This window comes from Pseudophryne corroboree, chromosome 5 (genome assembly GCF_028390025.1).
Source record: "Pseudophryne corroboree isolate aPseCor3 chromosome 5, aPseCor3.hap2, whole genome shotgun sequence".
Taxonomy (NCBI): domain Eukaryota; kingdom Metazoa; phylum Chordata; class Amphibia; order Anura; family Myobatrachidae; genus Pseudophryne; species Pseudophryne corroboree.
The window spans coordinates 636,680,135-636,707,629 of record NC_086448.1 but is presented as its reverse complement, the minus strand read 5'-3'; the positions used below and the strand labels follow the sequence as shown (position 1 = coordinate 636,707,629).

Sequence of the window (27,495 nt, the reverse complement as noted above, 5' to 3'; positions counted from 1 at the left end):
CACACCCCACATAATACCCTGTTTAGTGGTACCTGTAGTATCAGCTAAATGTAACGCCTCCTTCATTGCCAAAATCATATAACGTGTGGCCCTACTGGAAAATACGGTTGATTCGTCACCGTCACCACTGGAGTCATCGCCTGTGTCTGGGTCTGTGTCGACCGACTGAGGCAAAGGGCGTTTCACAGCCCCTGACGGTGTTTGAGTCGCCTGGACAGGCACTAATTGATTGTCCGGCCGTCTCATGTCGTCAAACGACTGCTTTAGCGTGTTGACACTATCCCGTAGTTCCATAAATAAAGGCATCCATTCTGGTGTCGACTCCCTAGGGGGTGACATCCTCATATTTGGCAATTGCTCCGCCTCCACGCCAATATCGTCCTCATACATGTCGACACACACGTACCGACACACAGCAGACACACAGGGAATGCTCCTAACGAAGACAGGACCCACTAGCCCTTTGGGGAGACAGAGGGAGAGTTTGCCAGCACACACCAAAAGCGCTATATATATATATCAGGGATAGCCTTATAATAAGTGCTCCCTTATAGCTGCTTTGTTATATCAAAATATCGCCATAAATTTGCCCCCCCTCTCTGTTTTACCCTGTTTCTGTAGTGCAGTGCAGGGGAGAGACTTGGGAGCCGTCCTGACCAGCGGAGCTGTGAGAGGAAATGGCGCCGTGTGCTGAGGAGATAGGCCCCGCCCCTTTTCTGGCGGGCTCGTCTCCCGCTATTTAGAGAAATCAGGCAGGGGTTAAATATCTCCATATAGCCTCTGGGGGCTATATGTGAGGTATTTTTAGCCTTTATATAGGTTACATTTGCCTCCCAGGGCGCCCCCCTCCCAGCGCCCTGCACCCTCAGTGACTGCCGTGTGAAGTGTGCTGAGAGGAAAATGGCGCACAGCTGCAGTGCTGTGCGCTACCTTTAGAAGACTGCAGGAGTCTTCAGCCGCCGATTCTGGACCTCTTCTGACTTCAGCATCTGCAAGGGGGCCGGCGGCGCGGCTCCGGTGACCATCCAGGCTGTACCTGTGATCGTCCCTCTGGAGCTTGATGTCCAGTAGCCAAGAAGCCAATCCATCCTGCACGCAGGTGAGTTGACTCCTTCTCCCCTCAGTCCCTCGCGGCAGTGATCCTGTTGCCAGCAGGAATCACTGTAAAATAAAAAACCTAGCTAAACTTTTTCTAAGCAGCTCTTTAGGAGAGCCACCTAGATTGCACCCTTCTCGGCCGGGCACAAAAATCTAACTGGAGTCTGGAGGAGGGTCATAGGGGGAGGAGCCAGTGCACACCACCTGATCTGGAAAAGCTTTACTTTTTGTGCCCTGTCTCCTGCGGAGCCGCTATTCCCCATGGTCCTTTCAGGAACCCCAGCATCCACTAGGACGATAGAGAAATCTTTTTAGCTTTTTGTTGAGGCGGGACGCCATCATGTCGACCTGTGGCTTTTACCAACGATTTACAATCAGCTGGAAGACTTCTGGATGAAGTCCCCACTCTCCCGGGTGGAGGTCGTGCCTGCTGAGGAAGTCTGCTTCCCAGTTGTCCACTCCCGGAATGAACACTGCTGACAGTGCTATCACGTGATTTTCCGCCCATCGGAGAATCCTTGTGGCTTCTGCCATCGCCATCCTGCTTCTTGTGCTGCCCTGTCGGTTTACATGGGCGACCGCCGTGATGTTGTCTGACTGAATCAGCACCGGCTGGTTTTGAAGCAGGGGTCTTGCCTGACTTAGGGCATTGTAAATGGCCCTTAGTTCCAGAATATTTATGTGTAGGGAAGCCTCCTGACTCGACCATTGTCCTTGGAAGTTTCTTCCCTGAGTGACTGCCCCCCAACCTCGGAGGCTTGCATCCGTGGTCACCAGGACCCAGTCCTGTATGCCGAATCTGCGGCCCTCGAGAAGATGAGCACGCTGCAGCCACCACAGCAGAGACACCCTGGCCCTCGGGGACAGGTTGATCAGCCGATGTATCTGAAGATGCGATCCGGACCACTTGTCTAACAGATCCCACTGAAAGATCCTTGCATGGAACCTGCCGAATGGAATTGCCTCGTAAGAAGCTACCATCTTTCCCAGGACTCGCGTGCAGTGATGCACCGACACCTGTTTTGGTTTCAGGAGGTCTCTGACCAGAGATGACAACTCCTTGGCCTTCTCCTCCGGGAGAAACACCTTCTTCTGTTCTGTGTCCAGAATCATACCCAGAAACAGCAGACGCGTCGTAGGAACCAGCTGCGACTTTGGAATATTCAGAATCCAGCCGTGCTGTTGTAGCACTTCCTGAGATAGTGCTACTCCGACCAACAACTGCTCCCTGGACCTCGCCTTTATAAGGAGATCGTCCAAGTACGAGATAATTATAACTCCCTTCTTTCGAAGGAGTATCATCATTTCGGCCATTACTTTGGTAAATACCCTCGGTGCCGTGGACAGACCAAACGGCAACGTCTGGAATTGGTAATGGCAGCCCTGTACCACAAAACGGAGGTACACCTGGTGAGGTGGGTAAATGGGGACATGCAGGTAAGCATCCTTGATGTCCAGTGATACAATGTAATCCCCCTCTTCCAGGCTTGCAATAACCGCCCTGAGCGATTCCATTTTGAACTTGAACTTCCTTATATAAGTGTTCAAGGATTTCAAATTTAGAATGGGTCTCACCGAACCGTCTGGTTTTGGTACCACAAACATTGTGGAATAGTAACGCCGTCCCTGTTGAAGGAGGGGGACTTTTATTATCACCTGCTGGAGGTACAGCTTGTGAATTGCCGCCAGCACTACCTCCCTGTCCTGGGGAGTAGCTGGCAAGGCTGATTTGAGGTAACGGCGAGGGGGAGCCATCTCGAATTCCAGCTTGTATCCCTGAGATACCACTTGTAGAACCCAGGGATCCACCTGTGAGCGAACCCACCGGTCGCTGAAGTTCCGTAGACGGGCCCCCACCGCACCTGGCTCCACCAGTGGAGCCCCAGCATCATGCGGTGGATTTAGTGGAAGCAGGGGAGGATTTTTGTTCTTGGGAACTGGCTGTATGGTGCAGCTTTTTCCCTCTACCCCTGCCTCTGGGCAGAAAGGACGTGCCTTTAACCCGCTTGCCTTTCTGGGGCCGAAAGGACTGTACCTGATAGTACGGTGCTTTCTTAGGCTGTGAGGGAACCTGAGGTAAAAATGTCGACTTCCCAGCTGTTGCTGTAGAAACGAGGTCCGAGAGACCATCCCCAAACAATTCCTCACCCTTGTAAGGCAAAACCTCCATGTGCCTTTTAGAATCCGCATCACCTGTCCACTGCCGAGTCCATAATACTCTCCTGGCAGAAATGGACATTGCATTAATTCTAGATGCCAGCCGGCAAATACCCCTCTGTGCATCTCTCATATATAAGACTACGTCTTTAATATGCTCTATGGTTAGCAATATAGTGTCCCTGTCAAGGGAATCAATGTTATCAGACAGGGAATCAGACCACGCTGCTGCAGCACTGCACATCCATGCTGAAGCAATAGCAGGTCTCAGTATAGTACCTGAGTGTGTATATACAGACTTCAGGATAGCCTCCTGCTTTCTATCCACAGGCTCCTTTAAGGCGGCCGTATCCTGAGACGGCAGTGCCACCTTTTTTGACAAGCGTGTGAGCGCTTTATCCACCCTCGGGGATGTCTCCCAACGTAACCTGTCCTCTGGCGGGAAAGGGTACGCCATCAGTAACTTTTTAGAAATCACTAGTTTCTTATCGGGGGAAGCCCACGCTTCTTCACACACTTCATTCAACTCATCTGATGGGGGAAAAACCACTGGTTGCTTTTTCTCCCCAAACATAATACCCTTTTTTGTGGTACCTGGGTTAATGTCAGAAATGTGCAACACATTTTTCATTGCCGTAATCATGCAACGGATGGCCCTAGTGGAATGTACATTAGTCTCGTCATCGTCGACACTGGAGTCAGACTCCGTGTCGACATCTGTGTCTGCCATCTGAGGAAGCGGGCGTTTTTGAGCCCCTGATGGCCTTTGAGACGCCTAGGCAGGCACTGGCTGAGAAGCCGGCTGTCCCACAGCTGTTATGTCATCGAACCTTTTATGTAAGGAGTTGACACTGTCGTGTAAAACCTTCCACATATCCATCCACTCTGGTGTCGACCCCGCAGGGGGTGACATCACATTTATCGGCACCTGCTCCGCCTCCACATAAGCCTCCTCATCAAACATGTCGACACAGCCGTACCGACACACCGCACACACACAGGGAATGCTCTGACTGAGGACAGGACCCCACAAAGTCCTTTGGGGAGACAGAGAGAGAGTATGCCAGCACACACCACAGCGCTATATAAACAGGGATTTACACTACACAAAGTGATTTTCCCTATAGCAGCTATATAAATACAGATTGCGCCTACATTTAGTGCCCCCCCTCTCTTTTTTACCCTTTGAGCCTGGAAACTGCAGGGGAGAGCCTGGGGAGCTGTCTTCCAGCGGAGCTGTGAAGAGGAAATGGCGCCAGTGTGCTGAGGGAGATAGCCCCGCCCCCTTCACGGCGGGCTTCTCCCGCTATTTTATTAATATTATGGCAGGGGATTTTTGCACATATATAGTTTATTAGACTATATTATGTGCTTTTTTCCAATTTAAGGTAATCTAATTGCAGCCCAGGGCGCCCCCCCCCCCCCCCCCCCCAGCGCCCTGCACCCATCAGTGACCGGAGTATGTGGTGTGCATAGGGAGCAATGGCGCACAGCTGCAGTGCTGTGCGCTACCTTAATGAAGACCGGAGTCTTCAGCCGCCGATTTCCAGGACGTTCTTCTTGCTTCTGGCTCTGCAAGGGGGACGGCGGCGCGGCTCCGGGACCGGACGACCGAGGCTGGGCCTGTGTTCGATCCCTCTGGAGCTAATGGTGTCCAGTAGCCTAGAAGCCCAAGCTAGCTGCAAGCAGGTAGGTTCGCTTCTCTCCCCTAAGTCCCTCGTAGCAGTGAGTCTGTTGCCAGCAGATCTCACTGAAAATAAAAAACCTAATAAATACTTTCTTTACTAGAAGCTCAGGAGAGCCCCTAGTGTGCAACCAGCTCGAGCCGGGCACAGATTCTAACTGAGGTCTGGAGGAGGGGCATAGATCGAGGAGCCAGTGCACACCAGTAGTCCTAATTCTTTCTTAGAGTGCCCAGTCTCCTGCGGAGCCCGTCTATTCCCATGGTCCTTACGGAGTTCCCAGCATCCACTAGGACGTCAGAGAAATATACAGTTTGTGAATGCTAAGCTATATCCAGGCTGCCAAGAGAGATTAGATAAGATAAGGACAGATATCAGAGCCAGAGAGTGACAACATGAACCAATCACATCCCTGTTACTGTAGGCTGTGCATGCAATCACCACTTTTGCAGAAGCTGCCAGGGGAGGAGGAGCATGAGGAGCAGTTGTGCCAGGGCCTGGTAGTAACGGTTGCTGTGCCTGGCTGTTTTCAGTTGATATATTGATGTACAGTACACAGCTCACTCTGTAGTGATATTTTTGCAGTTTATACATTTCTGAAAATGTGAATGCTCAAAACTCATCATAAGACTTCAATAACATCTCTGCTGTACAGCTAATAGACTGGGAGTTGGAGCATACATTTATATTACACATATACAGTATATATTTGCAATGCATGTGCCATTTGGGTTCCATTTTGATTTTATTGATACTGTCCTATTGTAGTAGTGTATTATTTCAATACATCAAGGGGCAGACCTCACAGGTATAATTACTATCTTCCATTCAGCTCCTCCCCTATGATAATGAACAACCTGTGACAGAAATACACAAATCTCTTACACAGGAAGTTCCATTCTCTCATTAAACAAGCAGTAAGTATATATTTCTACAGTAGTTGTGTTTGTACATGCCACGTAATACAATACCTCCGTTTTTCTAATACTATTAGGGCTTATACTGATAAGGGGTTGTAGATCTGTCTATGTTGATTAGACAGGGTGGAACAGTACATTGGCTGACCTCTAGAACTTGAGCAGGGATGGGATTGTAGCGTGACATGAGCAGATAGATCCCTTGCTCAAAGCACCAGCTACAGATGGAGGTACCAACCATGCCAGATTGGGCATGGTTGGTGTTTTTTTATACTTTAAAAGTTTTAAATTGACCAGTCCTAAGCAAAGCTGAATTTGGCTACAATTTTGCTCTTGCCTTGCACCACTCTTTTTGTCCCCTCATCACCCCTTACCTTCAACTTCCTCTTCTGTTTCAACTTGTCATGGGTTTCACAGAAATAAAATACATGACGCTTCCTGGCCATTCTGTGGGGAGGGAGGGAGGGAGGGAGAGATAGGGTTAGGCTGCGGGGAGGAAGGGTTAGGGTTAGAGATGAGCGGGTTCGGTTTCTCTGAATCCGAACCCGCCAGAACTTCATGTTTTTTTTCACGGGTCCGAGCGACTCGGATCTTCCCGCCTTGCTCGGTTAACCCGAGCGCGCCCGAACGTCATCATGACGCTGTCGGATTCTCGCGAGGCTCGGATTCTATCGCGAGACTCGGATTCTATATAAGGAGCCGCGCGTCGCCGCCATTTTCACACGTGCATTGAGATTGATAGGGAGAGGACGTGGCTGGCGTCCTCTCCATTTAGATTATAAGAGACTGAGAGAGATTTACTGGAGCTGACTAGGAGGAGTACTGTTACTGTAGAAGTGTAGAGACTGAGTGGAGAGAGTTTACTAGTGAGGACAGTGCAGTTTACTTTATAATCCGTTCTCTGCCTGAAAAAAGCGATACACAGCACACAGTGACTCAGTCACATACCATATCTGTGTGCACTGCTCAGGCTCAGGCCAGTGTGCTGCATCATCTATTATCTATATATAATATTATATATATCTGTCTGACTGCTCAGCTCACACAGCTTATAATTGTGGGGGAGACTGGGGAGCACTACTGCAGTGCCAGTTATAGGTTATAGCAGGAGCCAGGAGTACATAATATATTATATAGTGAGTGACCACCAGACACACAGTGCAGTTTATTTAATATATCCGTTCTCTGCCTGAAAAAAGCGATACACACAGTGACTCAGTCAGTCACATACCATATCTGTGTGCACTGCTCAGGCTCAGGCCAGTGTGCTGCATCATCTATTATCTATATATAATATTATATATATCTGTCTGACTGCTCAGCTCACACAGCTTATAATTGTGGGGGAGACTGGGGAGCACTACTGCAGTGCCAGTTATAGGTTATAGCAGGAGCCAGGAGTACATAATATATTATATAGTGAGTGACCACCAGACACACAGTGCAGTTTATTTAATATATCCGTTCTCTGCCTGAAAAAAGCGATACACACAGTGACTCAGTCAGTCACATACCATATCTGTGTGCACTGCTCAGGCTCAGGCCAGTTTGCTGCATCATCTATTATCTATATATAATATTATATATATCTGTCTGACTGCTCAGCTCACACAGCTTATAATTGTGGGGGAAACTGGGGAGCACTACTGCAGTGCCAGTTATAGGTTATAGCAGGAGCCAGGAGTACATAATATATTATATAGTGAGTGACCACCAGACACACAGTGCAGTTTATTTAATATATCCGTTCTCTGCCTGAAAAAAGCGATACACACAGTGACTCAGTCAGTCACATACCATATCTGTGTGCACTGCTCAGGCTCAGGCCAGTGTGCTGCATCATCTATTATCTATATATAATATTATATATATCTGTCTGACTGCTCAGCTCACACAGCTTATAATTGTGGGGGAGACTGGGGAGCACTACTGCAGTGCCAGTTATAGGTTATAGCAGGAGCCAGGAGTACATAATATATTATATAGTGAGTGACCACCAGACACACAGTGCAGTTTATTTAATATATCCGTTCTCTGCCTGAAAAAAGCGATACACACAGTGACTCAGTCAGTCACATACCATATCTGTGTGCACTGCTCAGGCTCAGGCCAGTGTGCTGCATCATCTATTATCTATATATAATATTATATATATCTGTCTGACTGCTCAGCTCACACAGCTTATAATTGTGGGGGAGACTGGGGAGCACTACTGCAGTGCCAGTTATAGGTTATAGCAGGAGCCAGGAGTACATATTATATTAAAATTAAACAGTGCACACTTTTGCTGCAGGAGTGCCACTGCCAGTGTGACTGACCAGTGACCTGACCACACTGACCACCAGTATAGTTAGTAGTATACTTATATTGTGATTGCCTGAAAAAGTTAAACACTCGTCGTGTGACTTCACTTGTGTGTTGTTTTTTTTTTTATTCTATAAAAATAAAACTCATTCTGCTGACAGACAGTGTCCAGCAGGTCCGTCATTATATAATATATAATATATACCTGTCCGGCTGCAGTAGTGATATATATATATTTTTTATATCATTTATCATCCAGTCGCAGCAGACACAGTACGGTAGTTCACGGCTGTGGCTACCTCTGTGTCTCTGCACTCGGCAGGCAGTCCGTCCATAATTGTAATACCACCTAACCGTGGATTTTTTTCATTCTTCTTTATACATACATAGTTACATAGACATCTTCTCTTTATCAACCAGTCTATATTAGCTGCAGACACAGTACAGTACGGTAGTTCACGGCTGTGGCTACCTCTGTGTCTGCACTCGGCAGGCAGTCCGTCCATAATTGTATACCACCTAACCGTGGTTTTTTTTCATTCTTCTTTATACATACATAGTTACATAGACATCTTCTCTTTATCAACCAGTCTATATTAGCTGCAGACACAGTACAGTACGGTAGTTCACGGCTGTGGCTACCTCTGTGTCTGCACTCGGCAGGCAGTCCGTCCATAATTGTATACCACCTAACCGTGGATTTTTTTTCATTCTTCTTTATACATACATAGTTACATAGACATCTTCTCTTTATCAACCAGTCTATATTAGCTGCAGACACAGTACAGTACGGTAGTTCACGGCTGTGGCTACCTCTGTGTCTGCACTCGGCAGGCAGTCCGTCCATAATTGTATACCACCTAACCGTGGATTTTTTTCAGTCTTCTTTATACATACATAGACATCTTCTCTTTATCAACCAGTCTATATTAGCTGCAGACACAGTACAGTACGGTAGTTCACGGCTGTGGCTACCTCTGTGTCTGCAGTCGGCAGGCAGTCCATAATTGTATACTAGTATCCATCTCCATTGTTTACCTGAGGTGCCTTTTAGTTGTGCCTATTAAAATATGGAGAACAAAAATGATGAGGTTCCAAAATTAGGGAAAGATCAAGATCCACTTCCACCTCGTGCTGAAGCTGCTGCCACTAGTCATGGCCGAGATGATGAAATGCCAGCAACGTCGTCTGCCAAGGCCGATGCCCAATGTCATAGTACAGAGCATGTCAAATCCAAAACACCAAATATCAGAAAAAAAAGGACTCCAAAACCTAAAATAAAATTGTCGGAGGAGAAGCGTAAACTTGCCAATATGCCATTTACCACACGGAGTGGCAAGGAACGGCTGAGGCCCTGGCCTATGTTCATGGCTAGTGGTTCAGCTTCACATGAGGATGGAAGCACTCAGCCTCTCGCTAGAAAAATGAAAAGACTCAAGCTGGCAAAAGCAGCACAGCAAAGAACTGTGCATTCTTCGAAATCCCAAATCCACAAGGAGAGTCCAATTGTGTCGGTTGCGATGCCTGACCTTCCCAACACTGGACGTGAAGAGCATGCGCCTTCCACCATTTGCACGCCCCCTGCAAGTGCTGGAAGGAGCACCCGCAGTCCAGTTCCTGATAGTCAGATTGAAGATGTCAGTGTTGAAGTACACCAGGATGAGGAGGATATGGGTGTTGCTGGCGCTGGGGAGGAAATTGACCAGGAGGATTCTGATGGTGAGGTGGTTTGTTTAAGTCAGGCACCCGGGGAGACACCTGTTGTCCGTGGGAGGAATATGGCCATTGACATGCCAGGTGAAAATACCAAAAAAATCAGCTCTTCGGTGTGGAGGTATTTCACCAGAAATGCGGACAACAGGTGTCAAGCCGTGTGTTCCCTTTGTCAAGCTGTAATAAGTAGGGGTAAGGACGTTAACCACCTCGGAACATCCTCCCTTATACGTCACCTGCAGCGCATTCATAATAAGTCAGTGACAAGTTCAAAAACTTTGGGTGACAGCGGAAGCAGTCCACTGACCAGTAAATCCCTTCCTCTTGTAACCAAGCTCACGCAAACCACCCCACCAACTCCCTCAGTGTCAATTTCCTCCTTCCCCAGGAATGCCAATAGTCCTGCAGGCCATGTCACTGGCAATTCTGACGAGTCCTCTCCTGCCTGGGATTCCTCCGATGCATCCTTGCGTGTAACGCCTACTGCTGCTGGCGCTGCTGTTGTTGCCGCTGGGAGTCGATGGTCATCCCAGAGGGGAAGTCGTAAGCCCACTTGTACTACTTCCAGTAAGCAATTGACTGTTCAACAGTCCTTTGCGAGGAAGATGAAATATCACAGCAGTCATCCTACTGCAAAGCGGATAACTGAGGCCTTGACAACTATGTTGGTGTTAGACGTGCGTCCGGTATCTGCCGTTAGTTCACAGGGAACTAGACAATTTATTGAGGCAGTGTGCCCCCGTTACCAAATACCATCTAGGTTCCACTTCTCTAGGCAGGCGATACCGAGAATGTACACGGACGTCAGAAAAAGACTCACCAGTGTCCTAAAAAATGCAGTTGTACCCAATGTCCACTTAACCACGGACATGTGGACAAGTGGAGCAGGGCAGGGTCAGGACTATATGACTGTGACAGCCCACTGGGTAGATGTATGGACTCCCGCCGCAAGAACAGCAGCGGCGGCACCAGTAGCAGCATCTCGCAAACGCCAACTCTTTCCTAGGCAGGCTACGCTTTGTATCACCGCTTTCCAGAATACGCACACAGCTGAAAACCTCTTACGGCAACTGAGGAAGATCATCGCGGAATGGCTTACCCCAATTGGACTCTCCTGTGGATTTGTGGCATCGGACAACGCCAGCAATATTGTGTGTGCATTAAATATGGGCAAATTCCAGCACGTCCCATGTTTTGCACATACCTTGAATTTGGTGGTGCAGAATTTTTTAAAAAACGACAGGGGCGTGCAAGAGATGCTGTCGGTGGCCAGAAAAATTGCGGGACACTTTCGGCGTACAGGCAGCACGTACAGAAGACTGGAGCACCACCAAAAACTACTGAACCTGCCCTGCCATCATCTGAAGCAAGAAGTGGTAACGAGGTGGAATTCAACCCTCTATATGCTTCAGAGGTTGGAGGAGCAGCAAAAGGCCATTCAAGCCTATACAATTGAGCACGATATAGGAGGTGGAATGCACCTGTCTCAAGTGCAGTGGAGAATGATTTCAACGTTGTGCAAGGTTCTGATGCCCTTTGAACTTGCCACACGTGAAGTCAGTTCAGACACTGCCAGCCTGAGTCAGGTCATTCCCCTCATCAGGCTTTTGCAGAAGAAGCTGGAGGCATTGAAGAAGGAGCTAAAAGGGAGCGATTCCGCTAGGCATGTGGGACTTGTGGATGCAGCCCTTAATTCGCTTAACAAGGATTCACGGGTGGTCAATCTGTTGAAATCAGAGCACTACATTTTGGCCACCGTGCTCGATCCTAGATTTAAAGCCTACCTTGGATCTCTCTTTCCGGCAGACACAAGTCTGCTGGGGTTGAAAGACCTGCTGGTGACAAAATTGTCAAGTCAAGCGGAACGCGACCTGTCAACATCTCCTCCTTCACATTCTCCCGCAACTGGGGGTGCGAGGAAAAGGCTCAGAATTCCGAGCCCACCCGCTGGCGGTGATGCAGGGCAGTCTGGAGCGACTGCTGATGCTGACATCTGGTCCGGACTGAAGGACCTGACAACGATTACGGACATGTCGTCTACTGTCACTGCATATGATTCTCTCAACATTGATAGAATGGTGGAGGATTATATGAGTGACCGCATCCAAGTAGGCACGTCACACAGTCCGTACTTATACTGGCAGGAAAAAGAGGCAATTTGGAGGCCCTTGCACAAACTGGCTTTATTTTACCTAAGTTGCCCTCCCACAAGTGTGTACTCCGAAAGAGTGTTTAGTGCCGCCGCTCACCTTGTCAGCAATCGGCGTACGAGGTTACATCCAGAAAATGTGGAGAAGATGATGTTCATTAAAATGAATTATAATCAATTCCTCCGCGGAGACATTGACCAGCAGCAATTGCCTCCACAAAGTACACAGGGAGCTGAGATGGTGGATTCCAGTGGGGACGAATTGATAATCTGTGAGGAGGGGGATGTACACGGTGATATATCGGAGGGTGAAGATGAGGTGGACATCTTGCCTCTGTAGAGCCAGTTTGTGCAAGGAGAGATTAATTGCTTCTTTTTTGGGGGGGGTCCAAACCAACCCGTCATATCAGTCACAGTCGTGTGGCAGACCCTGTCACTGAAATGATGGGTTGGTTAAAGTGTGCATGTCCTGTTTTGTTTATACAACATAAGGGTGGGTGGGAGGGCCCAAGGACAATTCCATCTTGCACCTCTTTTTTCTTTTCTTTTTCTTTGCATCATGTGCTGATTGGGGAGGGTTTTTTGGAAGGGACATCCTGCGTGACACTGCAGTGCCACTCCTAGATGGGCCCGGTGTTTGTGTCGGCCACTAGGGTCGCTAATCTTACTCACACAGTCAGCTACCTCATTGCGCCTCTTTTTTTCTTTGCGTCATGTGCTGTTTGGGGAGGGTTTTTTGGAAGGGACATCCTGCGTGACACTGCAGTGCCACTCCTAGATGGGCCCGGTGTTTGTGTCGGCCACTAGGGTCGCTAATCTTACTCACACAGCTACCTCATTGCGCCTCTTTTTTTCTTTGCGTCATGTGCTGTTTGGGGAGGGTTTTTTGGAAGGGACATCCTGCGTGACACTGCAGTGCCACTCCTAGATGGGCCCGGTGTTTGTGTCGGCCACTAGGGTCGCTAATCTTACTCACACAGCTACCTCATTGCACCTCTTTTTTTCTTTGCGTCATGTGCTGTTTGGGGAGGGTTTTTTGGAAGGGCCATCCTGCGTGACACTGCAGTGCCACTCCTAGATGGGCCCGGTGTTTGTGTCGGCCACTAGGGTCGCTAATCTTACTCACACAGCTACCTCATTGCGCCTCTTTTTTTCTTTGCGTCATGTGCTGTTTGGGGAGGGTTTTTTGGAAGGGACATCCTGCGTGACACTGCAGTGCCACTCCTAGATGGGTCCGGTGTTTGTGTCGGCCACTAGGGTCGCTTATCTTACTCACACAGCGACCTCGGTGCAAATTTTAGGACTAAAAATAATATTGTGAGGTGTGAGGTATTCAGAATAGACTGAAAATGAGTGTAAATTATGGTTTTTGAGGTTAATAATACTTTGGGATCAAAATGACCCCCAAATTCTATGATTTAAGCTGTTTTTTAGTGTTTTTTGAAAAAAACACCCGAATCCAAAACACACCCGAATCCGACAAAAAAAATTCGGTGAGGTTTTGCCAAAACGCGTTCGAACCCAAAACACGGCCGCGGAACCGAACCCAAAACCAAAACACAAAACCCGAAAAATTTCAGGCGCTCATCTCTAGTTAGGGTTAGGGTTAGGCTGTAGGGAGGGAGGGTTAGGGTTATGCTGTAGGGAGGGAGGGTTAGGGTTAGGCTGTGGGAAGGAAAGAGTAGGGTCAGGCCGCGTGGCGGGATGGTTAGGGTTAGGCTGCAGGAAGGAAGGGTTAAGGGGAGAGTTAGGATTAGGGTTATATTGCTACAGCGCTCCTGTTGATATTTCAGGCTGTCAATGCTGGTGTCTGCATTCTGACTGCCGGCATCCTGATTGCCGGTATCCCATACCCAACCTGTCTCTTTTATACAGAATAAAATATAGCCAACAACGTTGAGACAACTATCTTTCTAATGACCTGATACCAGCGAGCAACAGTGAGACATATTGTATGCATGGACAATATGAATATAAGTGCTGAAATGCTGACATATGTATACTGTTTATAGACGTACAGTATTTGGGTCATTCCATGTAAGTTCAACCAGCCGTGTCCACCACCCATCTCAGATTTTTATGAATTTTTTATAGTTAAGAGAGGATGTCAAAAAAACTATTTCTGCCAAATATCTTGACTGTCTGACAATTTTATTAAGGGTTCACCACAAACTTTGCACCCCTAAGGTAACTCTTCCTCCTGAATCCAAAAATCCAAACCAAATCACTTTATAACAGTAATTAAACAGCAACTTCATGATTTTTTTTCTCCACTATAAAACAAAGTACCATGCTGATTTTTTAGGTGGTAGTAATGTATACCTTTGTTAAGCGCCTAAAAAAAATTGGGATATCTAATGTTGATTGAATCTAGCTTTTTTAAGTCTTTTTAAAAAACTGTGTTTTTACCGTAACTCAAAGCGTAAAGCAGTAATTTTGTTTGGATTTTTGGATTCGGGAGGAAGAGTTACCTTAGGGGTCCAAATTTGATGATGATTCCTTAATAAACACCCGTGATACTGTACTTCAAATAAACTGGATAAAGAAGCTGCGATTAGTGAATAATTTCATAAAATACAAAAATTTATATTTAATAAACGAATTGTCAGACAGTCGAGAGATTTGGCAGAAACAGTTGTTTTGACATCCTCTCTTAATTAAAAAAAAATTAGTGAGAATCTGAGATTAGCGGTGGACATTTTATTTTTTTGGGGGGGTGATTTGATGTGGAATGACCCATTTGATATATTTCTTACCTACTACAGGTGATACTTGCAGGGCCTTACCTAGGGGTCCGGACACCTCTGTCAAATTGAAGGAATTTCCCCCCTTTCCTCCTCCACTAGACCCTTCATCAATATAATAATGTTTGCTTGGAAATTGACCATTTGTTCTGTACAAGGCATATTATTGTAGACCTACCCGTAAAATCTTAAAATGTAGAATAAGTGGTAATATAAATAAGGGGTAGGGGCAACATTGGGCTTAATGGTCCTTTGGGAAACTGAAGAGGATAAGACTGTGCAATAACAGTGGTCGAATGGTAGGGCTTTGGGCAGTAGGGTTAGAAAAGTGGGGAACACATACCTCCCAACTTTGACCTGATATGAGGAGGGACACACACGCGGCGAAGCGCTTCCGAAAAAGGGGTGTGGTCTATGGAAAAGGAGCGTGGCTTCGCGGGAGGACCCGCGATCGCGAGCCACTCCCCCGTTTTCATCACCGAGGGGCATGCCCAGCGCTCTGTGAGCTGCTGGCATGCCCTCTCTCCCACTGTCTGCACTGAATAGACGCTGTGCGCATGCGCACATGTCTATTCACCGCAGCGAGTGCAGGAGCCTCCCAACTGCCCCCCCCCCCCCACCGTGGGACACTGCGGCCCACGTGTGGGACAGCGGGACAGTCCCCAAAAAACGGGCTGTCCCGTGAAAATCGGGACAGTTGGGAGGTATGGGAACAGGACAGGTGTAGTAGGAGAGGTGGAAAACCGAGGAGCAAGATGTAGGATATATACAGAGATTAGGCAGAATATAGAGAATGCAAGTAGGGCATGATGTGAGTGTAGAAAGGGGGCATGACCTGAAGCAGAATCAATAAAGTGGGGGCATTATGTTGTGGAGTCCATCAATAATACACTGTAGGAAAATCGTTTGTCCAGACTCCAGAACAAAGGAATGGAATGCAAATGATCTATAATGTGACAGATCTGCAATATAAAACATTTCTCTAGCCAGTGTAATGTCTAATGTTCAACAGAAAAAACACCTTGTACTGAGTTTATACACAGCAGCAGAAGTATTGAAGCCTGTACAGACCAAAATGTAACAGCCCACAAAGTGAAAGAGCGCAGAGCAGGACAGTATGTATGAAATTAGATTACTGAGGCTGACAGCAAGCTTACACTAAAGAATCATACGTATGTGACTCAGATTGTCTGTGGCACGTGTTACTGTGGGGCAGAATTATTAAACCAGGTGAAGTGCTAAAGTGGAAGGTGATAACGCACCAGCCAATCAGCTCCTAACTGCCATGTTACAGGCTGGGTTTGAAAAATGACAGATATGAGCTGACTGTTATCACCTTCCACTTTATCACTTCACTGGGCTTCATAAATCTGCCCCTGTATCTCTAAATGTGCAATAAAAGAATACATTAAATATTATAGAAATGTATAGTACGTGCCTGATGTTGTAACAAAACACTACTGCTCTATACTCTCATTTTGGGGTTCATTCATGAGACAGTGAAAAGTGTGGAGAAGTGAGGCAGTGGAGAAGTTGGTCATAGCAATCAATCAGCTGCTATATATAATTTTATAGAATGCACTTTAGAAATTTTACCTCAACACTGATTGGTTGCCATGGGCAACTTCTCCACTCTTTTCACTGCTTCATGAATAGATGGTTTTATGAGCTGTTAGTTTTTGGTCTGTACAAGCTTCCCTAGTTCTGTTGCTGTGCTGTCATGGTGATAGGTGTCATTCACTTCACAGTGACGTCGGAGGTGCCACCTCTAGGACGGGCTCCTGGAGTCTTGTCACACGTGGTGGATGTTATTTAAGGTAAGCTAATCTATTCATGTTGTAATCATTCCTCTGTTATAGTTCTGAAATGGGGGTGATGACGCTGGTGAAATATAGGGAGCAAGCTGTAGAGACACAGGGGGTGATGTTGCTGTAGAAACGCAGGGGAGATGACATTGTAGAGATGCTGGGGTAATGGCGCTGGAGAAACGTAGGAGGATGGTGTCTCTCCAGAACTTCTATTACTGTGTATTATCTAGGTGAAACCTCTTTTGTATGAAGATGACATATTATTCCCTATGCAAACGGGGGCCCTGTGTATTTCATCAATCCTGGGCCCCACAATTTCTAATGGCAGCCCTATATATACAGCATAATTAGGATAGCAAGATTATAATGATGTAAGAAAACAACAAGAAAATAAATAATAAGATTTATACTTAGCTTCAGGGAAGAATCAATCATCAATAATACAAGTTAATGTCAGGGACCCTCACATTCTTACAGATCTTGACAAGCTAATGCCGGGTACACACTAGACGATATTGTAAAATGATGTGCCCGATTCCGATGGATCGTTCAAATCGTTCAAAACGTCCAGTGTGTATGCACTATGTCGCTGACGATGCACGTTCCCACAAGTCATCCTCGACATCCTCCATCGGACCTGCTGCCCCCCTCCCAGTGTATGCAGTCATTGATGCCGCCACCGATATTGCTGGGTACACACATCATCGAGTGTGTACCCAGCTTAACAGTCTTAAAGTTATTGCAATTGCCATTTGCAGTCCAATATGAAGTTATAGTAAACTATGATGATCATTTTATACAGACAAATCGATATAATATTATACTACACAAACACAAATACAGTCCAGGTTATACAATAACAAGATAGTAACATAGTAACATAGTAACTAAGGTTGAAAAAAGACAATTGTCCATCGAGTTCAACCTATTTGTGGTCTCCTATGCAGTCTTATTATAGGACTAGTTATTTTTATGTTAGGACAAGTTATATTAACTATAATGCGTACCTATGCACCATAACCCTGAATATCTTTATCCAATTAGAATTTATCGAACCCATTCTTAAAGGTGTTGACTGAGTCCTATGTTACTACTCTCTCAGGCAGGGAATTCCAAACACGTATTGTCCTTACTGTGAAAAAACCTTTTTGCCTCAATGTGGGAAACTCCTCTCCTCTAACCTAAGCGAGTGACCACGTGTCCTCTGTGCTGATCTTATTGAAAACAGGTCCCTCCCAAGCTCTGTATATTGACCCCTTATATATTTGTAGATATTGATCATGTCCCCTCTTAGTCTCCTCTTTTCCAATGTAAACATGCCTAGCCTTGCAAGCCTTTTCTCGTATTCCAGCGTCTCCATGCCCTTGATTAGTTTGGTCGCCCGCCTCTGAACCAGGATATCCTTTTTGTAATATGGTGCCCAAAATTGCACACAGTATTCAAGATGAGGCCTCACTAGTGATTTATATATTGGGAGTATAATACTCTCGTCCCTTGCATCAATTCACCGTTTTATGCATGCTAATATCTTATTTGCCTTCTTTGCTGCACTCCTACTTTGGGTACTGCTGCTTGATTTGTTATCTATGTGAACCCCTAAGTCTTTTTCCAGTACAGAATCCCCTAATATTACCCCATTTAGTATGTAGGTGTTATTTTTGGTCTTGCCCCCACAGTGCATTACCTTACACTTGTCTGTGTTGAATCTCATTCTCCATTTTGCTGCCCATGCTTCCAGTTTAGTTAAGTCATTCTGAAGAGACTCAGCATCCCCCTCCGTATTTATAACCTTACACAATTTGGTATCGTCTGCGAAAATTGATACCATGCTCTCTAGACCTACTGTTAGGTCGTTGATGAAAATGTTGAACAAAAGTGGTCCAAGTACAGACCCTTGTGGCCCTGTACTTGGACCACTTTTGTTCAACATTTTCATCAACGACCTAACAGTAGGTCTAGAGAGCATGGTATCAAGATGAAGACTTATACTACACAACATCTAGTAATCTACATAGTAGATTGGATTTTAAACCTGATTTACATATACTATGATTATTGCAGGAACTACAAGCAATCAGGGCCTTCTTAACAGCAGTGTAGGCACCTGGACAAAGCAATGCACTGGAGCCCCTACCCATCCTCCAGTGGTAGGGGTGAGGGGTGCTATCAGATGTCCTGCAGGCGGTAGGGGGTGTTCTATCTTCTGCTCTGCATGTAGGATCTGGAACAGTAACTTCTGCACAGATGGTGGGAGATGGGCAGGAGGCAAAACACTAAACTGTAGAAGGGGGCATTGGGCTGAATGAAGGAACCCCGGTACATGACTTCCAGGGTGGTAGGAGGTGTTTAATACGCAGGGGACGGACGGATAGTGGAGTGGGCTTAACATTCATAATTTTCAGGTGGAAGGTAAGCTTGCTTGACGGCAGATATCCCCAGTCCCTGGAACAAATTTTTTAGCTTTCAATGGGATAAAAAAACTACAGAGTCCCACCTTTTTTAGGAGGTACTGGGAATCAGAGTTTAGGAGCCAGAGCAATCCATCAACAAAAATGTAAAACTGCATACCAGGCGTGTGGAACTGGAGCAGGGACCACCTGCTGGAAGGCTGATATCTCTGGTTCTGGGCATAGCGAGACAAGATGTCCATGTCCACCGAAAGGGCAGAGTCCCAACTCTTGGAGTATAGCCTCAGAAAAACTCTCAGTCAGACAGAACCCGAGATATCTGGCTGGGAAAAGCAATTAACAGGCTCGGATGGGGACCACTGCTTTGAAGTCGGATATCTGTGGTTCCCCAGGGCCAATTTTCAAAGATCTGGTACCCCTGGAAAAAAGGGACCCTCAGCTATCAGGGACATTATACCTCTGGTGCCCTTGGGCAAGTGCCCATTGAGCCCAGAAAAGACTGTTCTGCAACCAGTGGACAACTTAAAATCATCAATCTGATCTTGACATAACGAACTCCTCTAAATATCACACAATAAACTGATGTGCTCACAGCAAGGTTACAGGCGATTTAACCTAAAATGATTAGGTAATTAAATATATTATGGGTAATTTTTACCAATAAACAATTTCATCATAGTGTTCATAAAAAGTATTTAGTATAATATCCCTATTCATCACACCCCAGATCCAAGATTTTGTTGAACCAATCCTCAATGTAAGTATGGGAAACAACATAAACAAACTTATAAAATTAGCGCTTCCTTCTGTTTTCAAAAGAGAAAAGACAATCTGTTCGGCATCAGCTCAGGTCCTCACCTGCCTGAGTTAAATAGTTCAGATACCAACATCCAAAAAAATTATATCTTTAGTAGAGAATTACACACATGTGCTCATAAACTTAGAGCCGAATGTCTATGGCTATATTGTATGAATATCATCTTAGTTTGATTATGTACTAACAAGCAGCCAAAACAGCAAACCATCTATGCATATTGAGAACTTCTTTGGTTCATGAAAAACAGAACAAAAGTTTAAAGCATAACTGTTTATGACATAATAATGTGATATCATTTAGACACACTCAATTCACAAATACCAAGGTAGAACCCCCATGAGTGTAAGAGTTTTACTTATTAGTGACTGATATAATAACTACAAATGTATTACACCTCTAGAATGAAGTATTGCAGTGTTAAATATAAAGTAACATGATATTCCTGCATGAATAAGTAACAAGGACGATGACAACCATGCACTGAAGAGACTGAGCTACAGAAATAAGTTTATATAATACCAGTCAAATTAATTATAAACATCTCTCAAAAGGATCTGACTTTAGCTTTAACAAATATTATTGTTCCATAATAGAGCAGAATATTAATTTCCCAATTATAATTCATGTGGTAGGCTAATGTGGTAACACCTGCCATTTCTGTTACTAATGAACGTGAATGACTCAGCTCATCAATATTTATCACTGTAGCTACAACTATACCAGGCAGGCCAATATCCATAAGACATTTTCCATGTGAGGAGTTTAAAACTGTGCAGCATCTATAACTGGCAATTATAAATCCAGTTACTGTTATACAAAACGGTTATATCCTCATACAATTGTATCTATATAATCATACTGTCTAAATCATTACATTACCCATCTGTAGAAATTCATACAGTATAATACATTAAACCAAAAGTGAGTTAGAGCCTGATTCTGAGTTGGGAATAAGTAAGAAAAAGCAAGTAACTGCGCTCCTTGGTTAAACCATGCTGCACTGCAGGTGGGGCAGATGTAAAATGTGCAGAATGGTTAAGGCCAGTTACACACTAGAATGACTGTCATACAGTCATGCAGATTGTTGGGGCAATTTAACTTCCCTCCGGACCACCACAATGCTGACTGTCAACATTCTGAATGCCAATATTACGAAAGTCGACAAACAAAATGGCAGTGCTATGCAAAAAACAAACAACATAGTGCATAAAGCAATGGTGAGATCATAACTGCGCTCCTTGGTTAAACCATGCTGCACTGCAGGTGGGGCAGATGTAAAATGTGCAGAATGGTTAAGGCCAGTTACACACTAGAATGACTGTCATACAGTCATGCAGATTGTTGTGGCAATTTAACTTCCCTCCGGACCACCACAATGCTGACTGTCAACATTCTGAATGCCAACATTACGAAAGTCGACAAACAAAATGGCAGTGCTATGCAAAAAACAAACAACATAGTGCATAAAGCAATGGTGAGATCATAACTGCGCTCCTTGGTTAAACCATGCTGCACTGCAGGTGGGGCAGATGTAAAATGTGCAGAATGGTTAAGGCCAGTTACACACTAGAATGACTGTCATACAGTCATGCAGATTGTTGGAGCAATTTAACTTCCCTCCGGACCACCACAATGCTGACTGTCAACATTCTGAATGCCAACATTACGAAAGTCGACAAACAAAATGGCAGTGCTATGCAAACAACAAACAACAAAGTGCATAAAGCAATGGTGAGATCATAACATATGCAAGATATTTCTACAAGTGCAATGGGAATGATGATGGTTGCAGTCCCAGGGTTGGGATTACAATTGGTGGAGATCAGATCAGCCATAACAATGACAAAGGGGAAAATGTGTTTAGAAGAACCAATAAAGAGCTTGTGGAGAAAGTGTCCTGGAGATGGAGCAGGGGGTAGCCAGAGTTCCTAGGTGCAAATCAGGTTGGAAGACACAAAAATAACAAAGTACCTCCTGGCGCTAATTGAAAAAAAGGCTTAGTATTTAAATATTAGTGCGCCGGCAGCTCTCTATCATCAAAAGGGACTACTTCTCCCTTTCAATTCAGAAACACAAAAAAAGCACAGAGTACAGAAAGCGCTAGCAGATTATTATAAGAGGAATTTATTTTACTTATAGCATAAAATTAATTGGTATCTCCAATAACTCTTATAGCTGTTTACACGTAGAAATACAACAATTTGTTACTTTCTCAAAGACCTAATGTATCACAGATACAGTGCATTGATACAGACATGGGGGGTAATTCCAAGTTGAACGCAGCAGGAATTCTGTTAGCAATTGGGCAAAACCATGTGCACTGCAGGGGAGGCAGATATAACATGTGCAGAGAGAGTAAGATTTGGGTGTGGTGTGTTCAATCTGCAATCTAATTTGCAGTGTAAAAATATAGCAGCCAGTATTTACCCAGCACAGAAATAAAATAACCTACCCAAATCTAACTCTCTCTGCAAATGTTATATCTACCACACCTGCAGTGCACATGGTTTTGCCCAAATGCTAAAAAATTTCCTGCTGCGATCAACTTGGAATTACCCCCATGAACATTTGTCTTAATTGTTCTAAATCAGGGGTTCTCAAACTCGGTCCTCAGGACCCCACACAGTGCATGTTTTGCAGGTAACCCAGCAGGTGCACAGGTGTATTAATTACTCACAGACACATTTTAAATGGTCCACAGGTGGAGCTAATTATTTCACTTGTGATTCTGTGAGGAGACCTGCAAAACATGCACGGTGTGGGGTCCTGAGGACCGAGTTTGAGAACCTGTGTTCTAAAAGAACGATACACTGTGACCTTGCTCCACTGAATACTTTGTAACCTTGTACAAATAAATACCAGATGTAAGTATTTTAGTGATTTAGCAAGCAATTGCCGCAAGGTTTCTTATATTTGGTATTCACTGCAATATAGATATTTACAAATCCATATCACGCTGCCAAGATGTTAAATATGTTAGATGGCTGTGCTGCTTTTGCATATAATAAATCAAAATTTCTCTGCCAGGTATTCAGATGTTGATAATCAAGCAGTATTCAAAGCAGTTTTTTTTAGAGCAGAACTGTTCATGAAATATAGATGTTTACAAATTTGTATTCAACTTTAAAGGTGTTAATATGTTAGATAGCTGTGCCACTTTTGCACACCATAAAGCACATTTCTCTGTCAGGCATTCAGATGTTAATAGTCAAGCAGGACTCAAAGCATTTTTTTAAGAGCAGAACTGTTCATGTAAAGCAATTGCCCCCAGCGATAGCAATGCATGGTCCCATGCAACACTATTACAGGTGCTAGATTGGCCTGCATGTAGACTCAATCTAGCATATCGCTCATTTCACCCACTGGGTGAAATGAATGCCCCCCCGTCCCCTCTACCCCCGCTCGCTCAGCACACATCGCGCTGTGTTCAACGGGGGATGGGGGGAGATGTGTGCAGAGTGGTCTGTGCTAGACCGCTCAGCATACATCTCTGGGGACATCTCCCTGTGGGTACAGGGCTTTAATTTTGGGCCCTTAATGACAGGAGAATCAGGTATTGTTAGGGATTTCCCTTCAAGCTTATTGTCAATCTAATGGTAAAATCATCCTCATTAGTGATATATATGAGTGCAAGGACTTAAGGGGGGTACACATGGTGAGATCCGTGCTTAAATTATAAGCAATCTGACTAGATTGCTTAAAAATTAAGCACGGATTTCTCCGTGCGTAGGGTGCCGGCAACAGCAATGCACGGTCCCGCGCGTCGCTATAGCCTGCTCTAGATTTGGCATGCATGCCAAATCTAGTGAGATCGCTCATTTCACAGCTGTGTGCAGAGCGGGGAAGAGATCTGTGCTGAGCGGTCTGTGCTAGATCGCTGTACTAAACCACCTGCTGGAATCTGGCTTCTCTCCCAATGAGATCCCACTGCTCCATGAGTGATCTTCCTCCCAGTGGCAATGTCTTGACCTTGTTTCACAGTTTTTGCTTAAAGTTTAGTGTTTAGATGTTTTTATGTGATAGTGGTTTGTGTTAAACTACCCTCCAAGTGATGACATTGTTCGCTAACATTTTATAACTCTCCTTTTTTACAGTACATGCTTAACTGACCTGCCGAGACCCTTCTTTCATGTACTGGTATTTTATGGTTATGCCTTCCATATACTGTTTCTCCTGTTATATGATTGTTTACTATACTCGTAATAATTTTGTCTATTGAAAATTACCATTTTGATGAGTTCTGATGATCTCTACCTATGTTGCTGTCGTAGGGCCTGATGTGCTGGATTCTAGCAGTAACTTAAAAAAAAAAATTGTCACATATACCCCCCCAGCAATCTTATTTCAAGTGTCACAGTGACCCCGTTATATAGGTGCCATAATATTATATAATCTCTCTGATTGTTCCTATGGATCACAGTTGCGAGCGCAGTGCAACTGCACGTACACAGGCATGCTAGTCGCGGTAGCTGACTTGCAATTGCATGGCTAGCAGCAAAGTTGAGGGATGTCTCATCTGTATATGCAGTTATTGTTTACTTGTTAATGCCATTGCCTTTGACATGTTCTTTTTCTTCGTCCTTCTTTTCCATATTTCTATGGACCTCGGCTACTGTCTCTCCCAATACTTGTTAGCCTACTCTTAGTGCTTTTCTTTTACATGTCGTTATCCTTTCCCTGTCCCTTCCAACACCAAAGGGATCCTACTGCTCCCAAACATCTCCTTTTCTCTCTTTGTGTCCTACTAGGATTTTTATACTTTCTTTAGTAGTGATACTACAAGCAAAGTTAACCTCACTTACCCATTCTCCCTAGAGGTGTTCCAGGCTCTGTTGCTTACACCTCCTTGCACATCTGTGTCCTGACCTCTGTGTACATTCCCTTCCACCTTTTTGACCAGGTTTTCGTACCCAGCTTCCGTTCACCCTTTTTCTTCTTTCTAGTTTACTCTCTTTTCTCTTTCTCTATTTCTCTTCTTTTGTAATTTTTGCCTTCCCTTTCCCATTCCCTAGCAAGACAGGGATCCTGTCCATCTTTCTCCATTTTCTGTGTTATACATTTTTTTCCTAGCATGCCTCTGACCATAGCATCCATAAATGTCTGGGGCCTTAATGCCCCCAGAAACAGTCGCACCTGTTCTGCACCATCTACAACCTAACGGTGGACATAATTCTTCTGCAATAAATCCACTTTTGTGCCCCTGGTCACACTACCCTGCTTTCTAAATGCTTCTCAAATGTGCTTTACTGCTCCCGCACAACAAAACACAATGGAGTTGCAATCTTAATTAACAATAAATTGCCCTTTTATTCAAAGCTCTGTCCATACTGACTCAGATGGTTGTTACATTATTCTGACTGACAGATTTGAACATATAGACATCACTATTGCTAATGTTTATGTCCCTAATGTATGCCATCAAGGCTTTTTTAATTCTGTTTTTGGAACACTGCATAAGCGCCATGTGGGCTACCTGTTTCTTGGTGGCAACTTTAACTGCAATCTTCATTCAGTACTGGACAAATCTTCCTCCCAGGCCCACCATATTTCTAGATCTAGATCTCTCACTAAACATGCAACAGAACAGAAGATGGTATTTTAGATATGTGTCACTCTCTCAACCACTCTTTCAGGGACTATACCTTCTAAAATGGGTAGACTAGATGGGCCAAGTGGTTCTTATCTGCCATAAAATTCTATGTTTCTGTGTTAATCTGCTCTCTATTGCTCATGCTCCAAAATATACCTAATCGCCTGCAGCCTGCCTGTCTCCAAGCATCTCATTGCGATCATCTCTACTCCATGGTCCAATCATTCTACTGTCACCTCCTCCTTTTTAACCTTCTGGACACCCCGGTCGCTCAGACCTCTTGGTGACTTATTGAGACTCTCTTGAAAGTCCCTCAATTCTTGACAAAGATCACTGATGATTTGAAGGACTATTTCTCCCTTAATCTTCCTTACTCTGGGTGCTCCCCACTTAATTGGGAAGCTCATTAATGTGACCTCCAGGGCCATGTTATCAGTTATGCCTCACACAGGAATAAGGAACATAAACAACTCCTCCAGTCCCTTACAGATCAGTTCCAACAGTTGGAGTCTCTTTATAAACGTACCCCTCTCAACGCCCTATTCAGCAAATCACCGCAGCAGAATCTGCCCTTAATGCTATTCTCTTGGAAAAATCTCTTAGATGGCTAAACCAGCGCTTTTATGAAAAAAGTAACAAGGCAGACACTATTCTAGACAGCCACCTGAAGGCCTGCAAGGCTATCTCAGCAATATCAACACTTAAGGATCTCTCTGAATCTCTTCATTGTAGCCCCCTGAAAATGGCTCAATTTTTAGAGACTATTGTTCTCGCCTCTATAATCTCCAAAGTCATGGCTCTCCTCAGTCCACCCCCCCACTCCCATTCCTGAATATCTTTCTTCCTGTGCCCTACCTCAGATTGACTCTTCACTTCCATCACTCTTAATCTTCCCATAACTGAAGAAGAGTTTTATAATGCTCTTAAATTCCAAAAACCATTCAAAGTGCCAGGCCCAGAAAGGCTCCCGTTTTCTTACTACAAAACACTTCAAGGTTCTTTCATTCCCCATCTTACAACCTCCTTCAACCCTTTCCTCATTGGTAGTTTTTTTCCGTCGGTAATTTCGAAGCAGGATAAAGCCCAAAATTGGTAATTAATTATTGCCCGATTTTCCTCTTAAACACCGACCTTAAGCTATTAACCAAAATTCTGGCAAATATGCTAAACCCCATTTTTTTCTCTCTCATCGACTCAGTCTAGGTAAGGCGACACTGTGGTCAAGTGGGTTCCTTTCTTCATATTTGGTAGGCATTTCTTAATAATGCTCCATTTAGGAAGATGGTTCGATCACTGTGTCCTACCCTCTCCCTGGCTTCATTGCTTTTGTGTGCCCTGGTCTGCCAGTTATCCAAGCATGATAACAAACTGATTCTACATATCTCATAGCTTCTCAACCATTTTTGGTTTATGTACAAAATGGAGTACTTTACTAGCCTCCAAAACAGCACAGTGGACAAGTTTCACACTATTTTGTCTCCATGGTATAGGATTCACAATGCAGCTGTTCCTGGTCTCACTTAATCACTTCCCATCCCCAACTCTGTACGCCCCCTTATACCCCTTGCCTTCCTAAGTTATTTTTTATCCCTCTATCTCTTTATATCTCCCGCCTTTATGAAGGGTTTGACTGAGCGCTGTGTGTGGTTATAAATAAAATAAAAAAACGAAATAAAAAATAAGAAAATATAATAAAATAACTGCAGCTTTGGAAATGGAAAACTAGGAGAAGAAAGTGCAGTGGGTGTAGCAAAGAAAATTGTAGAAAAGATAAGGACAATAGAGAAGGGACAAAGCAAACAATAAAAAATATGAGTAAAAACAATGGTCAATTGGCTCGATGTTTACAGCTCCTTCTAGGTATTTTGTTGGAGCTATTCAGACACTTGGTGGGTGAGATTCAAGTCCTGCTTATTAGTAATAAGCACTTTCCCTAGCTTACCCTACATTCAGCTGGAGTCAGGTTGCCGCTCTGTGCGCTGTGTGCTTCTACTGGAAGTTCGGGCATTGGCTTCCGTTGACATCAGACGCTATTGGATTGAGAAAGAATCCAATAGGATTTGAAACGCGTTGTATGTATAGTGGGAGCAGACACAGGAGAACGAGAA

At 44.8% G+C, this 27,495-nt stretch overlaps 1 protein-coding gene across 1 annotated transcript in view; it reads right to left on the bottom strand.

The window, feature by feature from the left end:
- Positions 1 to 27,495, bottom strand: part of LOC134929644 (histamine H3 receptor-like) — a 60,358-nt gene that overhangs the window by 11,395 nt on the left and 21,468 nt on the right. The window lies entirely within an intron of this gene.